Below are 16,668 nucleotides of genomic sequence, written 5' to 3'. Positions count from 1 at the left end.
CCATCCCCACACTCAGGCTTGCAACTTCATCTGATGTTGTTTGCTTGGGTTATTGCCTTATCAATGAGAGGGTTGAAATTGCACTCAGAAGTTACGAGTACTTGACAATTATGCTATTTTCAGGGAGGGGAGAAAAAAAAGCTGCGTGATGGGTTTCTCATATCCAAGAGGCCAGGGAGCCACAGAGGACGAATGTTTCTGATTTGCATGAGTGAAAAAAAGGGGTTGAGAGAAAAGAGCAAAGTGGCATTAGTTCTTTATTTAACAGAACCTCAAGTGGGTTTTGTGGCGAAAAGTCATTAGAATCTATCTACAAAGCAAATGAGCAGACTGCGTGCTCATACACCGTTCTTCCCTGAAAATCCCCAAATCCATCACTATTTCCTAATGTTTTATGGTGGGCAAAGCTTTTCGTGTTAAAGGAGGAAGGGTTGGAGAATTAGTCATTCAGTGGGTAGATGTGTGGTGGGGCTGAGGGAGAGAAGAGGGGAAGGTGGGAGCTGGAGCTTCTGCCGTTTCTGCGGTGTTAATCCTGCTCTGTCCTTTAGTCCCGTGACATGACAGTCACAGCACAGTGACATTTCGAGCTGGGCATCACCCTCTCCATTTTTTTAGGTGCAACAACTGAGAACGAAGAGGCAAGTGAGGGAATCCAGACCAGAGCACAGACCAGGCTCTGCCCTGAGTTAGCTGACCTGCCGCTCCAGCCAGCTGTAACGTAAGCCACCTCAGGGCCTGGTAAAGGAGAGGAGTTAGCAACGGGAGGAGGAACCAAAGCCCTTCCCCAGTTTCTGCCTTGCCGCCTCTTAGGCACCTTCTGGAGCAGTGGCAATTCAGGACTGCAGACTGTCTTCAAAACAAGGCAGCAGGAACAAAACCTCAGGCTGGGAAGATTGCTCAGTCAATAGTGTGCCGGCCACATGTAATGGTTTGAAAGCAGCGTCCCTCCTCTCCTTTCCTTTCAGAATCGACCGTATGTCACACACTTTGAAAAGCTCTGGCCCGGATGCCCATAGCTGTCTTCTGTTGTTACACCCTCCATTCTTTCTCTGGGCGCTTCGGAAAAGCTGAGCACGGGGCCACATACTCCTCAAACTCTAACTGGTACCTTCTAGGAAGAAATGAACTCTCTCCCTGTCCCACAGAGCTGACATGGAAGCACCAACTCCTGAGTGCCCAGGGAAGAGACCTTTCCTCTCCTCTCACATCTGGTCGACAAAAAGTAGAAGTGAATTGGGAGCTACCTCGTCCTCCAGCATTCCTGTGAAATGGCCCAGAGGAAGTGATGGTAAAGGCACCAGAGTTATGCAAGTGAGCTATAGGGAGAAGCTATCTCATCCAAGGGGACACAAGGCTACACGAGTTCTCTTAGTGTTAGACAGCTTAAAAAAATCAACAATATGACTATAAGTGATATCATACTTTGTAATGCCAGCACTTGGGATGTCGAAGCAGGAGGATTATGAACTTGGATCCAGAATAGGTATATAGGAAGACTGTCTCCGATATTAACATAATAATAAATCAAGCTATAATATAGCTCATTCAATAAAGTACTTGATAGGCCAGCATAAGGGCCTGAGTTCAGATCCCACCATCCCAAAAAAGCAGGTAAATATGGTGGCATATACGTGTTTTTCTTTTGGTTTGGTTGGGTTTTGTTTTGTTTTGAGACAGGGTTTCACTATGCAACTCTAGTTAGACTGGAACTTGCCATGTAGACCAGGCTAACTTCATACTTATAAAAATCTAACTGCCTCTGCCTCCTCTCTGCTAGGATTTAAGGCATAAACTGCCACACCCAGACAGTGGCACATGCTTATAGACCTGTCCCCAGAGAGACAGGGACAGATGACTCCCAGGGGCTTCACCTACTCAGCAAGTCACAGACTAGTGAGAGAGATCCTGTTTTAGAAAACAAGGTGGACAGTTACTGAGGAATGCCGATCTTGTCTCTGGCCTCTACATGAATCTACAACTCTTACATGCTATTACAACTCATACATAGGAGCACACATGCACACACACATGCATGCATGCACACACACACACATATACATGCTCCTTACAATGCCTGCCAGGGCCCCATAAGTACTGTTCAAGGGGTTACTACCAAGCATGGCCACAGTGTGATGGGTCCAGGAAGATGATGACGACCAAGTCTCTGCAGTGAATGAGTATAGACAAAAAGTGCCAACTCCGTACTGAGCCATCAGCTTCACTAAACTTGAAGCAATCCCAAAGCAACACCAAACATTGGCAACAATGTTTGCCAATGATGTCATTTTTCATAACCTTTCTGTTTGGGAATGGTATTTACTTCTTCCTAGATGAAAAGAATCAAGGGGGTGGGATAGAGTTTAGGAAGCACTTAGGACTCTCTGAGAGGGCACAGAATGGCAAATGACTTTTTACCTGGAAGAGGTCCAGTTAATATATTCAGGTTTTTAAAAAAACAAAAATCTGAAGGCATTGAAAAGGAAAGTCCCTGAGGGCTGAGTCATGCCCCAATCAGGAGACAAGAAGATCACTGTGGCTTGTCTCCTCAGATTGCACTTTACTCATTGTTAGAGTCCACCAAGAATGCTAACAAACTGGCATCCTCCGAGTTGGGGACTGGAAAGAAAGCAGGACGTTTTATACTGCCTTTACAGGAACTCCTAGAACTGTGGGCTCATGGGAGCCTCTAGAAGGTCCCTAGTGGAGGTGAGCATAATGATTAGGCAGGTGAAGCTGGTGGAATAGCTAATGAGAGAAGAGGCCAAAGGACAATCCCCCCCCACCCATCTGATGCCTGAAAGTGTGAATGCCGAGAACACAGCCTACACCAATGAAGTTGCCTACCAAAATTGATTGGATGCATTGGGACAAGAGCAATGTTAATCTTAGTTCATCGAATATGCATCACTTTAGAATACATAGACTAAAGAACCCTCACTGAACAGTGCAGGGCTAAGGGCATGATGGCTTCCTTCAGAGGTCCCACCCCTTCCTGTCTTCACTCCTTTTGGGAAGAGAGCTCTTGAGCATAAAGAAAAACTGTGCCATGAGAAGCAAGCTATGTAATTAAGAGAAGGGAAGGGGTGTTAATCCCAAAAATGCAAGGAGAAAGACCACCGACCCAAATGAATTTAAGCAAGCAATTAATGAAAGCAAGCTTTTTCAAGTTTGTGTACACAGGCTGCCTCCCCCTAATACAGGGTTCAAGAGGTCAGCATTCGACATGTACAAGGTACGAGTTTTTATAGCTCAGGTGTAGGGGAGTTTCAAATGGGGGATCTGGCAGGCAAATTGGGGGGTAGCTACAGGAGCAGCAGAACAAGGTAGTCATAACCTTTTGAAACAAAGGCAGAGTTTCAAGATAGTTATAAAAACTTTTGAAACCTGGGCAAGGTTGCTGTTCCTTGGAACAGGCAGTACAGAACCATTTGTAGTGAAGGTTACAGGTGGGCATGGCCCAATCGTTGAGAAACAGAGGTTTAATCATAAACAGGAATGAATCTGGTTTGTCTAGTCGTGAAGATGTGATTTAAGCTACTGGCTAAAACAGGAAGAGTCTTGGACTCTGGGGGATGAAGAGCGGAAAAGGAAAGAGGGAGAAGGGTGGGCAGGAGACGAGCTTCCGGGTGTCCAAGTGAGCCTCTGCTGGCCTAAGGAGACAAAGGGAAAGAAACACCCCTGGACTGGGGGATTATAGACTGAATACTGTAAGGTTTTTCCCATCTCTAATGATTTCCCAAGCCCTCTTTCGGCTCTATATGGAACTGAGATGGAGTGAAGACCCCAAGCTCTCGACACTGCTCTCTTTTGCTGTTGTATCACCCACTCCCTGCTGTCCTCAGCTCAGATTCACGATCCATCTCTTTGTAGCCTTCCTGTGCCCACTGTCTAAATGAGTTTGCCTCTTGCTTCTTCACAGCTGTTCTGAAGTAGCTGTGTGTGGTACTGAGAAGAGAAAGAGGAAAACACAATGAAGCTGATAAATCTCTCTTAAGTGCACCACCAGGAACGCCCAGGACCGCTCAGAAACCCCCACTATATTCCCTGACCAAGCCAAACCACTCTAACACAGTTATTTCCATGTTAGCTTTTCAGAGCCCCCTTTCCATCCTGTCTTCAGCTAATAACCTTGCTCTGTAGTAGCTCACCGAGGAAGCAAAAGTCTAGGTACCCATGGCCAGGAACCAGAACCTGGATGTACTTTCACCACTCCTATTTGAAGGATCCACGCATGGTTTATTCTCTTCAGTAGTATCGGCCCCTGCTTGGAGGTGCTCACCTTATCCCTGAGAAGTCTGCTGTTGCAATGGATATTTCTGGCTCCTGCATCTGTGATTTACCCCCTTCACAAAATACCAAGCTGATCTCAGCCACAGAAAGCATGAACCGTCTTTAGGAAACAAAACAAGTCCCTTGACCCCCACACTCCGCTTCAGTCACTAACATCATGACTCTGCAGCTAAATCTCTTGAGAAGTTGGTCTCCACAGTCTTCCTTCCACCTTCCCTAAAATGTAGTAAAAAGTACAATTGTGTTGCTTCTCCATGTCAAGGTCACTGTCAACTCCAGTCTTGGTCTTACAGACCCTCTGTGCAATGTTTGACCCAACTGACGCCTCCTTGCTTCTTGGACTTCTCACATCACGGTAGCCACAGAGCCTTGGGTGCCTCCTACATTGGTGGTAGGGGCCACTCATCCTGTTTGCCAGATGTCCCAGACTGAACAGGAAGAAAAGTCTCCAGGTCCTGACAGCCCTTGCCTGGGAAATTCTGTAGCTAAACTTTGTACTACGCCACAGTGAGTGATCCTGGCCAACGGACAATGACCAATGACGAAGAAGTTCAAGGAATCCACAACCTACTAAGGAGTCTTTGCTGACCAATAGACAGACTGATTTTAAAGAAACCCACATCCATTCATGTTTATATTAATTAAATACTTGGATATATTTTTCCTTAGAGAACCACTTAGAGAATTTCTCTTTGCCTGGTATGTAAATATGCTCAACTGTAAAGAAAAAAAAATCTGTGGGATATTTGTGTTCCCTTTTGAGATTTATATCTCTAGGCCCAAACACTCATCTAAAAATAGAATATATTCACTCATCCACACCAGTTCTGCACTTTCTTACCTGATAAGCGTTTTGGACATAATATGGACTAACCCAAAATCTTTACACCTTTTACCTAAAACTGATTTCAGAAGTTAATACTCATGCTCACTCCGCTGCTTAGGGCAAAAGGTGAGGAGCAGCCTCACGCCTCCTGTCAGTTCACCCCCAAACTGTGATGGCTCTCCTGGAACTGTATGCTCTCTTGTCTTTCTCCCCATCACCTCTCAGCCTGACTACCGCTGTCCGTGGAAACCCAGCTGGCCTCCCTGCAACCCGTCCTTCACACATCAGTTAGATTGACAATTCACCCCTGGAAGTTTCCTTCTATAGCCTTGCTTCAAAGGACTCCATCTGATCTGACCCCTCCTTCATGCTCTGATTACATTTCTCACCATTTTCCCTTCCCCAGAGCTCAGTCTTAGAGGAGTCCTTGCCGTACCTCAAACTCATCAAGGGCACTCTTATCCCAGAGCTCCGCATGAGTCATATCTCACCTTACCTCAGAGATCTGGGGCCACTCCTTCCCTTTCCCTCTGTTCAGGCGACTACCCATGGATCTCCTTAGACAGCACTCACTATACAGCACCCTCTCTATTCTCCCCGTCTTCTATTATTTCTTCCACACATACGTCATGTATATTGATTTGCTTATTGCATACTTCTAGAATTATACACTATTATTACCAGACATGGTACATAATAGACACTCAACAAATACTTGTCAAATGAATGAAAGAAAGGCCCTGGAGAATATTGGTAATTTTGGAACTTATTAGCTATTTAATTTTAGGCTGGGACATACTTGGAGGAGTATCAACTTTCTGAAAATGATGATAAGAATATGAATAAATCATGCTCTAAGATCTCCCGGGGTCTTAATGAGCCAACACGTGAGTGTGCTGTGCTGTTTAAATGCCAGCCATGCCATTCTGAGAATACACGTGCATGCCCACATGTGCTCCACCACATATACTTGTGTGTCGGGAGGCCAGCAATACTTCGGGCATCTTCTGTTGTTCTCCACATTATTATGTGAGACAGAGTCTCTTCAATGAACCATAAATTCACTAATTTGCTGGGCTATTTGGCTAGCAAGACCACAGGTACTGCAGGTCTCTGTGCCCACAAAGCTGGCGTTACAGGGATATGCCACAATACCTGGCTTTCTTGTGGGTTAAAGCAAGTGTCTGAGCTCAGGTAGCCCTTGTTTCAACTGAACCATTGATGTGGGATTCCCCTCTGTATGCTGTTAATAGGTTTTATTGCCATTGGTTAATAAAGAAGCTGCTTTTGGCCAATGGCTTAACAGAATATGGTCAGGCTGGAAAAGATATAGAGAGTAGGCAGAGTTGGAGAGATGCCATGGAGCCCCTGGAGGGGACAGATGCCTGGGAAGCTTTCCGGTAAACCACGAGCCTCTTGGTAAAATATAAAATAATAGGAATGGGCTAATTTAAGATATAAGAGCTAGCTAGCAATACCCCTAAGTGATTGGCCAAACAGTGCTTTAATTAACACAGTTTCTGTGTGATTATTTCAGGTCTGGGCAGCTGGGAATGAACATGCAGCCTCCGTCTACAAACCATCTCCCCAGTTCTCTCCATCTTCATGTCTTATGCTTCTATCTCCATTGGAGAAATCAAGATGAATATGAATCCTGGTCCCTTTCCAATTCCAAGAAGATCTTGTATTGATAAACATGATGTCTAAACATCAAAGTGCTTGCCCAGGGCATTCTTCTGTTATTCAGTAGCTAACTGTGGATTTGGCCGACTGTCAGCTGCCTTGAATACCCGAATTTCAGCCAGTAGGTGATGTCTGTATTTCAGATCTTCATTTTCGTGTGGTGTGTCCACTAATCTAAGCCAATGTACATAATCTAGTGGATTTATCATCTTTGTGTCAACAGAAGAAATAACAAGCTATGCGTGTGTGCCAGTTATTTATGTGATTGCCCTGGGTTCACTATGAGCCATGTTTTACAAATTTCCATCAATAAACTGTAACAAGCGCCTGTATTTGAAACCCTCCTTGGAGTTTTCCTGCCATCCTTGTAAGCGTTTTACTTATTTATTTTCCTTCCAACAGCAAAACAATCACTGACAGCTTGCTGGTTATTCCCCCTCATTTGAAAACACACTTAATAATGCATTATTTTACAATGATTTTGTGTCACACAGGGCAAAGCCTAATGTGACCAAATAAATAGCCATCCAGATTTCAAACAGTAGTAAGCAGGCAGAGTTCTGCAGGGAAAGAAAGCAGAGGACAGGCCTCGTGTGGGCACCGGCAGCTAGGGGAAATGGTTCAGGTATTCATGGAGCTCGGCCCACACCTGTTCATCCGGAGGAACATTCTTGGTGAAGTCACCTGACTGTAAGTGTCACCAGTGATGATGGGGTTTTGCAACAGGCAGTGAATTCAGTCTAAAATGCAAAGATGCGATTTTCAGAGGAAGGCAAAGAAGGAGTTAGCAGATGTACTCTTTATCCTGAAGACTCAGACTTCCCTACACCTTTTCTGGGCTGGAAATGAGGGGGTTGGACTCGCTGCTTGCTAAAGACCCCTCTGGTGCATGCATATCTGGCTTTCTATACTCTGCTTTCACGTTTTCCTCCAGCTGGCTCATTCAGAGAGGAGCGATTAAAGTCAGGGGTGGAATCTGAAAGGAAGGAAGCAGCCCCCACTCCGGTTCACCTTTCTCTAAGTTCACTCCCATCCTGCCAGAAACATGGATGCTCTTTCTTCAGAGCTCAAGTCCTGAAGCAGAAATTAGTCTCATAATTTTCTCTCGGACCATTGAAAGTCAGCTCCAACACATGTTTCTTGCTTTTCCCCCTGTCCCCAGAGATCCTGTTTATAACTATGGAGTTCACTCAGTGGTGAAACGTATCCGTCTGCCCCGGGAAAATAGACACTCCTTGAAAAGGCTTGGCATTAAAGAACACCACAAACACAAAGAAAATCACGACTTCAGCTCCTGCTCTCAGAGAGTTAATTGTCAAAATTAACTACTGCCGAAAGATAACTAGTGACACACCAGGAAAGAAATCCTGTACATAGCGTATTGATCTATAAAGGCATGGCAAAGACTTTATACACACATGGCTGAAGCCTGGAAATCTGAAGCCTGACACCATGTTTGACCTTCATGGTGGCTTGTATGAGAATGACAGCTCCTCAGCTCATGTATTTGAATGTTTGGTCTTTTCCCAATTGGTAGAACCGTTTGGGAAGGATGAGGAGGTGTGACCCTGGAGCAGATGCAGCACTACCTCCTACTTGTAGATCGGATGTAAGCTCTCAGATTCTGCTCCAGAGACCTGTCTGCTTGCCTGCTACCAGGCTCCTCGGCATGATGGTCGTGGACTGTCACCCTCTTGAACAATGAGCCCCAATAAAGGTATTCCTTTATAAATTGCCTTGGTCCTGGTGTCTTGTTACAGCAATAGACAACCTTTTCATTGTTCACATTCTGTGACACTGTTATTAGTCTCTAAGCTTTTCCCCAATCTAATACATGCATAAAATAGCTTTACCCAACTCTGACTCCCTATAGTCTTTTAAAAAAAAGATCTGTTGTCTTTTTCTTTTTTCTTTTTCTTTTCTGAGACAGAATCTTGTTACGTTGTTGGCTGACTTTCGGGGACTATCTGTATGTCTCACCACCTGGGAAATCCTCTTCTAAATGTCCAACCAAATCCATGTCCCCAAAAGTCCCCATTGTCCCTCAGCTGGACCCCCATCAAATCAGTAGATTTAGGATTTGTCTTGTGCCAAGCAAATCTTGAACCTAATTGGTGCCTGACCAACAAGGCCCCCGAAGACAGGCATTTAGGCTACTCTCCAACAATGCTGTGTCGGCTACCTTGGATGCCTAGAGCAGGCATTACAACAATGTGCTTACTTCATTCTCAAATTCTAAGTTTCAGAGCTGCTGTTCATGCTGAATTTCATTTTCTTCCTTCCTTTTCTTCTTCTTTCTTTCTTTCTTTCTTTCTTTCTTTCTTTCTTTCTTTCTTTCTTTCTCTTTCTTCCTTCCTTCCTTCTTTCCTTCCTTTTTATTTCTTTCTTACAAAGCAAGAGGAAAAGATTAGGAAAAATGTTGTCTTGTCTCATGTAAAATAGGCTGCTCCATGTCAGAGGCAAAGCCAGATGGGGGCATAGCCCTATTTTGTCAGCTGAAATACCACATCTAGGTAGGCTTCTGGTGATTCAGAATTCATGGTCAAAGTCAAATAATAAAGACTATCACACTTGATGCCCCCTCTTTCAAAATTTCTCTCTTTCTCTTCGAACAATCCTAATCCATGTCATTTTGTCTTCCTAGTGATAACTTCATTGTCCCAAGGAAGCTGCTCCTGACCTGCCTGTGAGCTGCCTTCTCTTGCTCTTGATATGCTTGGTCACCATACCAATGCTCCATAATCTCGATTTCTGTAGCTGTTGAAGACTCACTAGCAGTTCATTAATCCAAGAGAGCGATGGAGAGTGTGTCACTTTCTAGGTGACCTGATTCATAACGCATGCCTCCTGCTCCTACTTACACCCACAACCCAAGAGCCTCCATTAGCAGGGCACCATGATTGCCCATTCTGGGTCTGCTTCCACAGCTTGCTCATGCACAGCTCTCTATGAAATTCACTCCACTGCCATCTCAAACCTATTTTCTCCCCCCCCCAAATATGTTAGCTAGAATAATAATCAAAAGAAAGACTTTGAACTGCCACGAGGCCTTTCATCTTGTGATCTCAGAGAGCTTTACCAGGCACTAAATAATTAATGTGCCGAAAGTGACACAAAGATGGGGCAGCCTGCAAAATCAAGTCCGTCAACAAAAGGCCTTTCTCGTTTGGAGCAAGGGAGTAGTTCTGGGGATAATCACCCACTGCGAGTCCAGCCGTCTCCAGGGATGTTGGACAAGAGGCTATTAACCACTCAAGAACAATCGACTCTTCTCTTGACCTGTTTTGAGCTCGGAAGTGACAGTAACCAGGGCGACCACTGAGATCATGTAGCAAACTCTGGGAGGAGGGCATCGGCCACACTTGGGAAGGGATCTCCAGCATGGAAAAGTGGAGAGTAACCACTTGAGCATTTGCCATGACATGCCCTCCAGAGCCAGCCATTCTATGATCCTCACAATGACCCTGTTGGTTAACCTCTTTTGTAGAGCTGTAGGGATTAAGGCTCAGAGAACACAAGGATCCTACGCAAGGTCAGTGTATAACTGCTCTGACTGCTCTGACTGCTGTGACTGACAGGAGCAACTTTAGAGAAAAGGGTTTAGTTTGGCTCCTAAGGGTCCATTCAGGTAGGAAGGCACAGGGGCAGGCCCATGAGGGGACTAGTCACAGTATCCAAATCCAGTTCAGTTAATGGTGAAGATTCATCATCACAGTCTTATATCATTTGGGTAGAACACCTAACTGCCATCCTTGGACTTGTAGGCCAGCCAGGAATACCACTCGGCAACACAAACCCCTTGAGATGGTGATGTCCTTGGAGAACTGGGACATTGAATTCAATACCACTGAAGGAGATGGATCAGATCACAGAGGCTTCCAGCATTCTCGTAAATGAAGACAGAGTCCTTTGGGGCAGCCAGGAAGGTGACCCAGAAATACACACCTTCAGTCATGATAGTTTAGCCTTAAGCCTCCATAGCCTTAGGCTCACGCAACACTGTTTCCATGGCAACTACCATAAGGTCTATGCCCCTGGGCCCATCAGATGGAACATGGACTGGTCTAGGTGGGGAAAGGGTACAGAAAAATGTCTAAGAACTTCAAGTCCTTTCTGGACCTCTTCAGGTACTGAGCACTTATCTCAGTTCAGGAAAAAGACTGCTCGAGAGGCCACAATCTAGAGATGGGAAGCAGAGCTGTCACAGATGAGTGTGCTAGGTGGAACCCAGATCTGGGAGCAAGGCTGCTCCCACATGACCTTGTGAAAGCTGCTTAACTTTTCGGAAGCTTTGTCTCTCTGCATTTATACAGAACTCACTGTGATTTCCCATGCAAACTTTACAGATGCTCTGAGAATTAATGAGACAGTACACACAAAGCCCTCGGGCTCTTTTGAACAACAGTACACCAGAAATCCTTGTGCTGGTACTAAGGGGCAATGTCAGGATGATGCATTTTAAAACAGTCTTCACCTGTTATCGCTAAAATAAACTTGGCTTGGATTAAAACAGATAGGCCAACAGCCTAATTTGCTCTGCCCTTCTCTGATGCTACATCACCCTTCTGTTTCCATTCATCTTGTCCAGGGAACAGCCGTGGCCACTGGTACCCTTGACCCCCATTGCAGAGCTTCTGAGTGAGAGCTGGGAGGGATCTTAATGGCGATTTGTCTATGTCTTCCCATCACGTGGACAAGGAAGCTGGAACATGGGGAGGGACAAGCTTTACCCAAGGTCACCTCACCAGTGCAGCATCAGAAAGCCGCTCTCTCTCTCCTCTGCTTCTCCATTTTGTGCCTCCCTAACCATGGAAGTACTGAAGGAAACAGGCAGGGAAAGGAACTGGTGTGATTTGAAGCTTTAAAACCATAGATTCAACGTGTTCCACAATGCTCTGGAGTGAAAAAATAAAAAACAAAACAAACAAACAAAACACCAAAACTTAACAAAAAAAAATCAATACTCTGTGTGTGTGTGTGTGTGTGTGTGTGTGTGTGTGTGTGTGTGTGTGTGTGTGTAGTTGGCACATGCTGTGCCCGTACCAGGCCCCCGTGAAGAGTCTTGCAATGAATGGAATCTTATTTTTCCCATCTTCCAAAGAGGGAACTGAGACTCAAAGAGACTAACCTGCCTAAGGGCTGGAAACCAAACACACGCAAGCTAAGATTTATTCATTCAATTATCGACCCTGAACATCTTCTAGGTATCTAGCTCTGTTCTTGGAAGCTAAGCTACCTCGGCGAGCAGAAGTTTACTTTAGACCACGCTTGTCTCAGTTGATCTTCTATTGCTGTGAGAAAATGGTCTGACAAAGGCAACATAAAGGAGAATGGGTTTAGTTTGCCTAGTAGTTCCAGGGGACAGTCAGTTGGTCATGCTGTGGAAGTCACAGAGAGAAACAGGAGTCTGGGGGGTGGTGGATGGCACTGTGCCCACAGTCAGGGAATAGATTAAGAAGGCTAAGGGAAGACACCTGAGAAGCTGATGCCTGAGATGAGGCCCAATGTGGATGACTAGAGGGAACTAGTTCAACAGAGGAGGTTCCTGTTGGAGGCTGCAGAAGGCTGGGGTCTTTTCAAACCCACATCTCTCTCGGTCCATACCTTTAATTCTATTCCTTATGGTGTCATAACACTGCCCAGCCGAGAACTCTTTGGGGATCATGTTAACTGCCCTGAATTAAACATAGCAGAAAGATATTGCCCAGGACATGGATGTCTGTACCATCCTCTTGAGAATGACAGGCCAGTCAGGAAAGGCAGCACTTGGCAAGACTCATGTGTCATTTCAGCCACCCTCTGAGTGTTCTGTTTGGAACTATCACCAAGTTTTTTACAGGGAGGACACCTGGAACTCATGGACCAGACTGCCATCTTGCACTTGGCTTTGAAACCTGGATTTCCCTTTAGAAAAGCAAAGCGTTGAAAAGATCCCTGGAACCCGCAGCCACCTAGCATCAAACGAACCATGACATGGATCTGCAGTCTGTCCTCAACACAGTGTGGGCTGAGGGTGTCAGAGCCTGGCTAGTCTATTTCCCTTTGAGGAGTGGGAAGCTAGGCAAGGAGGGATCCACAAGAGGATGAGAAGGGGAGCAGAGAAGGTGAAGGGTGTGGAGGTGGGTGAGCGGACTAGCATTAAGGAATGGGGCTCACACAGAGAAAGAAAGCCACATGAAGAGGCAAGAGAAACGATTCAAGATTTTTCACTGTTTGGAACTTACAGAGAGAAAGTCATTCACAGCCCTACTGTTAAACAAAAAAAAAAGCCATAAAATACCTTGGGGAAAACATGAAAGTCACACTGCCACCATACAGATGAGCACCCTGGAATTAGCTGCCAGAGCAATGTCTGAAGAGAGGAAATTCAATGGCCCACATTGCGGCCTCCTCCCTTTTCCCTCCTGGCTCCCACCCCAGTCCAAACCGCCTGGCTCTGAAAGTAGAGGCAGTAATTTGAAGCCAGCAAGTGTGAAGGAATGTCGGAACAGTTATTTGCCTTCATGCAGTACTTCTTGAGTGCATCTTTTAGAAATGTAATTTAATATACACTTTCAGATTTGCTATAGAAAGTTAAAAAAAAAAGGAAGGTCCAAAGAAGAAAATAAATATCATCCCATCTCCGGCATCCGGGGAGCTTGGCGTTAATATTTTACAATGTATTTTTCTCAACTTGGTTTTTCACTTGCTAACAATGCAGCGTCTGGCTGAGGAGTGTGGAGAGAAGTTCCTCTCCAACTGTTAGGCCTGTGGACAAGGCTGAGAGAAGTCACCCTCTATGACCACCTAGGGGCCAGCAGCAGCCAGCTGACACCCTGGTTCAAATGCTGAAGCCATGGAAATCTAAAGTCTAAAGTCTCCTCAGCCTCAGGCAAGAGCCTGACTTTAAAGGTTTGGAGACAGCAGGGCCAGCCCTCAGCAGGAAGGGCCTTTGGATGTGTATGCAGGAGGAAGCAGATGCCCAGTAATATGGTGTGCGGCTCCCAGATGAGTGGGCTGATGAGTCAGTACCTCTGCTCTGATGGGTACAGGTTTCTGAAGAAAAAGGCGAGGAAATGTGTTGTGTTGATTCTTGAGCCTAAATGGTAGGCACAGCACATTGATGTCGTGACTTGGAAGAGATGCAAAGACAAAAGAATGGAACTCCATCTCTCTCCCTCCCCAAAGAACAACCAATGAGGAAGAACTGGAGGTGGAGTCTTATGTCAATGGCCAGTTTCAAACTCCACAAAGAGACAGAGTTCTCAAAAACCCTTCACTCAAGCCTCTGTTCTTCATAGGAAGTTTGCAAGACAAGACAATGCATTCCAAACCAAAGAAGTAGAAGAAAAATATCACAGAAGTTAGGTCAGTACTTTCCAGCCTTTTTTAGATTCACTCACAAAAACAAAAATGTGGCTCACTGAGGTAGACAGAAGAGGATGCCCATAAGGAAAGCAACTGACCCAAGGACTTTCAGCACTCCTGGTCTGTCCGGCCCAGTCTCCTTGAGTACCAGGGACTTAATATGTCAGAGTTCTTGTATACCCAATGTTAGCTGAAGCTCAGGTATGGAACACTGTGAGGGACGAGGCACTCTAGACCAAGTGACAGAGCCACCATAAACAGAGAGAGCTGATAGTATCTCACCCCTCTTCATCCTTTCCAAGAACGTCTGCAAACAGTAATGAGGACGCTGGTCCACAGAGCACTCTTAGGGCTTATCCTGTGGACGGTCATAAGCAGGGGAAGAGTGGAGGTGCCCCATGCTGCTTGTTGGACACCAAATTGGTGACACAGTGGGTAGGGTTCTTGAAGTGGGATCTGATGGGAACTTAGAAGGTTCCAGTCATGCATTTATAATTTCTGAGAAGCTTCTTCAAAGAAAGTGGCTAAAAGGAGGCTCCTTGTCTATGCTGAGAAGTTCAGAAAAGAATTCCATGGGATGGTTGCTAAATGGACCAAAGTAATGATTACAAATGACCGTGTGCACTTCGGTACATAGCCTCTTTTGTCACCCCATGACTGTCTTATCTGAAGTCCCATCAGGATGAGGACCTCTTTATGACTAATGACCTGCGCTGACCGAGATGCCTCGGCTCCCTCCCCCCCCCCATCATGGTAGCAGGGTGAGCCTTCTAAGATTAGAGCATGAATTTGGTGGTTTGAATGAAAATGGCCTCCACAGATTCACAGGGAGGGAATGGCACTATTAGGAGGTATGGCCTTGTTGAAGGAAGAATGTCCTAGAGGCAGGCTTTGGGGTTTCAGAAGCTCAAGCTAGGCCCAGGGTCATTCTCTCTTTGTGCTGCCTGTAGATCTGGATTAGAACTCTTGGCTCCTTCTCCAGCACCATGTTTGCCTGTGTGCCACCATGCTTCCCACCATGAGGAAAAGGAACTAAAGCGCTGATCTGTAAGACACTCCAATTAAATGTTTTCCTTTATAAGAGTTGCTGTGGTCATGGTGTCTCTTCACAGCACTAGAAACCCTAACTAAGACAATAAACTTTGAGAAATTGCTTTCGGTAGTGACTCCGGAAGTCGCTGCTCAGATAATGGACTCTTTGTCTGCAATGGCACTCTGTTTCTCAGACCTCTCAGGTCTTGCTGTCACTGAAGAGTCTTGGCGGCAGCAGGCACCATGGCTGCTGAGACCAGGTATAAAAGAAGCTAACCCTTGAGACTGCTGAATAAATGATTATATTAGATCTAGATAGGTCACAGTCACAGAAGGTATATGTGATATTAAAAGTCTGAATGGAAAATGAAAATATTTCCTGAAATCCCCTTAATAACTCTAGATGCAACCCCAAGATTTCCATGGTTTTTTTCCAGGATAATAGCAGTCTAGTCCAAGAGAAGCAGCAAGGACCACACAGCAAAAGTATTTGGAGCAGGTGATTGAAATATCGGCTAATTGGACAATACTGGTTCTGCTGGGGTTTTTTTTTCTGTGCACAAAATGCCTTTTAGATTCCTAGGGAGGTTGCTGCCACTGTCCTGCAGAGCTGTTATAGGAAAGTTAAATCACTTCCCTACTTATTGCTTATAATCTGCAGCAGGATCAGAGGAGGGGCCTCCCTTGGCTGGTCGCCATACACATGGGGTAACCCTGGGTATCTGCGCAGGATGCATTCAGAGACTTCTGGAATCCCCATCTTCCCAAATCCTGACATAGCATAAAATACATTATCCTCACCTGAATAAAATACATTATCACAATAGGCAGAAAACAACAAATCACGGAACCATCTGCGTGGCTCACAGCCACACCCCACCTAATAGTGTGGCGTTTTCCAAGTCCTATCTCAACACAAAATGACAATTTACTACATTTCGTGTAATTTAGTTAGCTCCCAAATAGTCAAACTGCAACTGTTTAGGCTACCACTGCTGAGAATCTGCTGTGGCTAGACTATGCAAAGGGACTAACGCCAGATACAGAATCTGCTTTTCCACCTCTATTGAGGTCACACACTCTGAAACAGGCAGCGGAAGGCAAGAACTGCTGTGCACTTCAGACTTTCATCCCTGGCTCCCTTACTGTCCACACAGGGAGGTCTGTGCACTATTATGGCTGGAGGTCAGTGACAATCACATCTATATTAACTTCAACTCCTTTGAAGTGGAAAAAATTGAGAAAGGCATACTCATGGATTGCTCATTGCTGGAATGCTAAGGACTTAATATTTGTGTTTCCCCATCTAAATTCAGAGGTTGAAATTAATTCCTATCCATATGGTTTTATTAAGAGGGGGGAGACATTAGGAGATGGGGCACTTAGTGGAGATCTATTAAATAATTTGTGTACAAGCAATATGTACAAGTAGACCTATTTAATAATATATGTGCAGATGTCATGTACAAGTAGAGCTCTCTCATATGCTC

At 45.3% G+C, this 16,668-nt stretch overlaps 1 protein-coding gene across 1 annotated transcript in view; it reads right to left on the bottom strand.

The window, feature by feature from the left end:
* Alk (ALK receptor tyrosine kinase) overlaps positions 1–16,668 on the bottom strand; it is a 739,399-nt gene that overhangs the window by 520,632 nt on the left and 202,099 nt on the right. The window lies entirely within an intron of this gene.

Source organism: Microtus ochrogaster, unplaced genomic scaffold (genome assembly GCF_000317375.1).
Source record: "Microtus ochrogaster isolate Prairie Vole_2 unplaced genomic scaffold, MicOch1.0 UNK26, whole genome shotgun sequence".
Classification (NCBI taxonomy): Eukaryota; Metazoa; Chordata; class Mammalia; order Rodentia; family Cricetidae; genus Microtus; species Microtus ochrogaster.
Note: the sequence above shows the minus strand (reverse complement) of the source record. Positions and strands in the feature narration are given on the sequence as shown.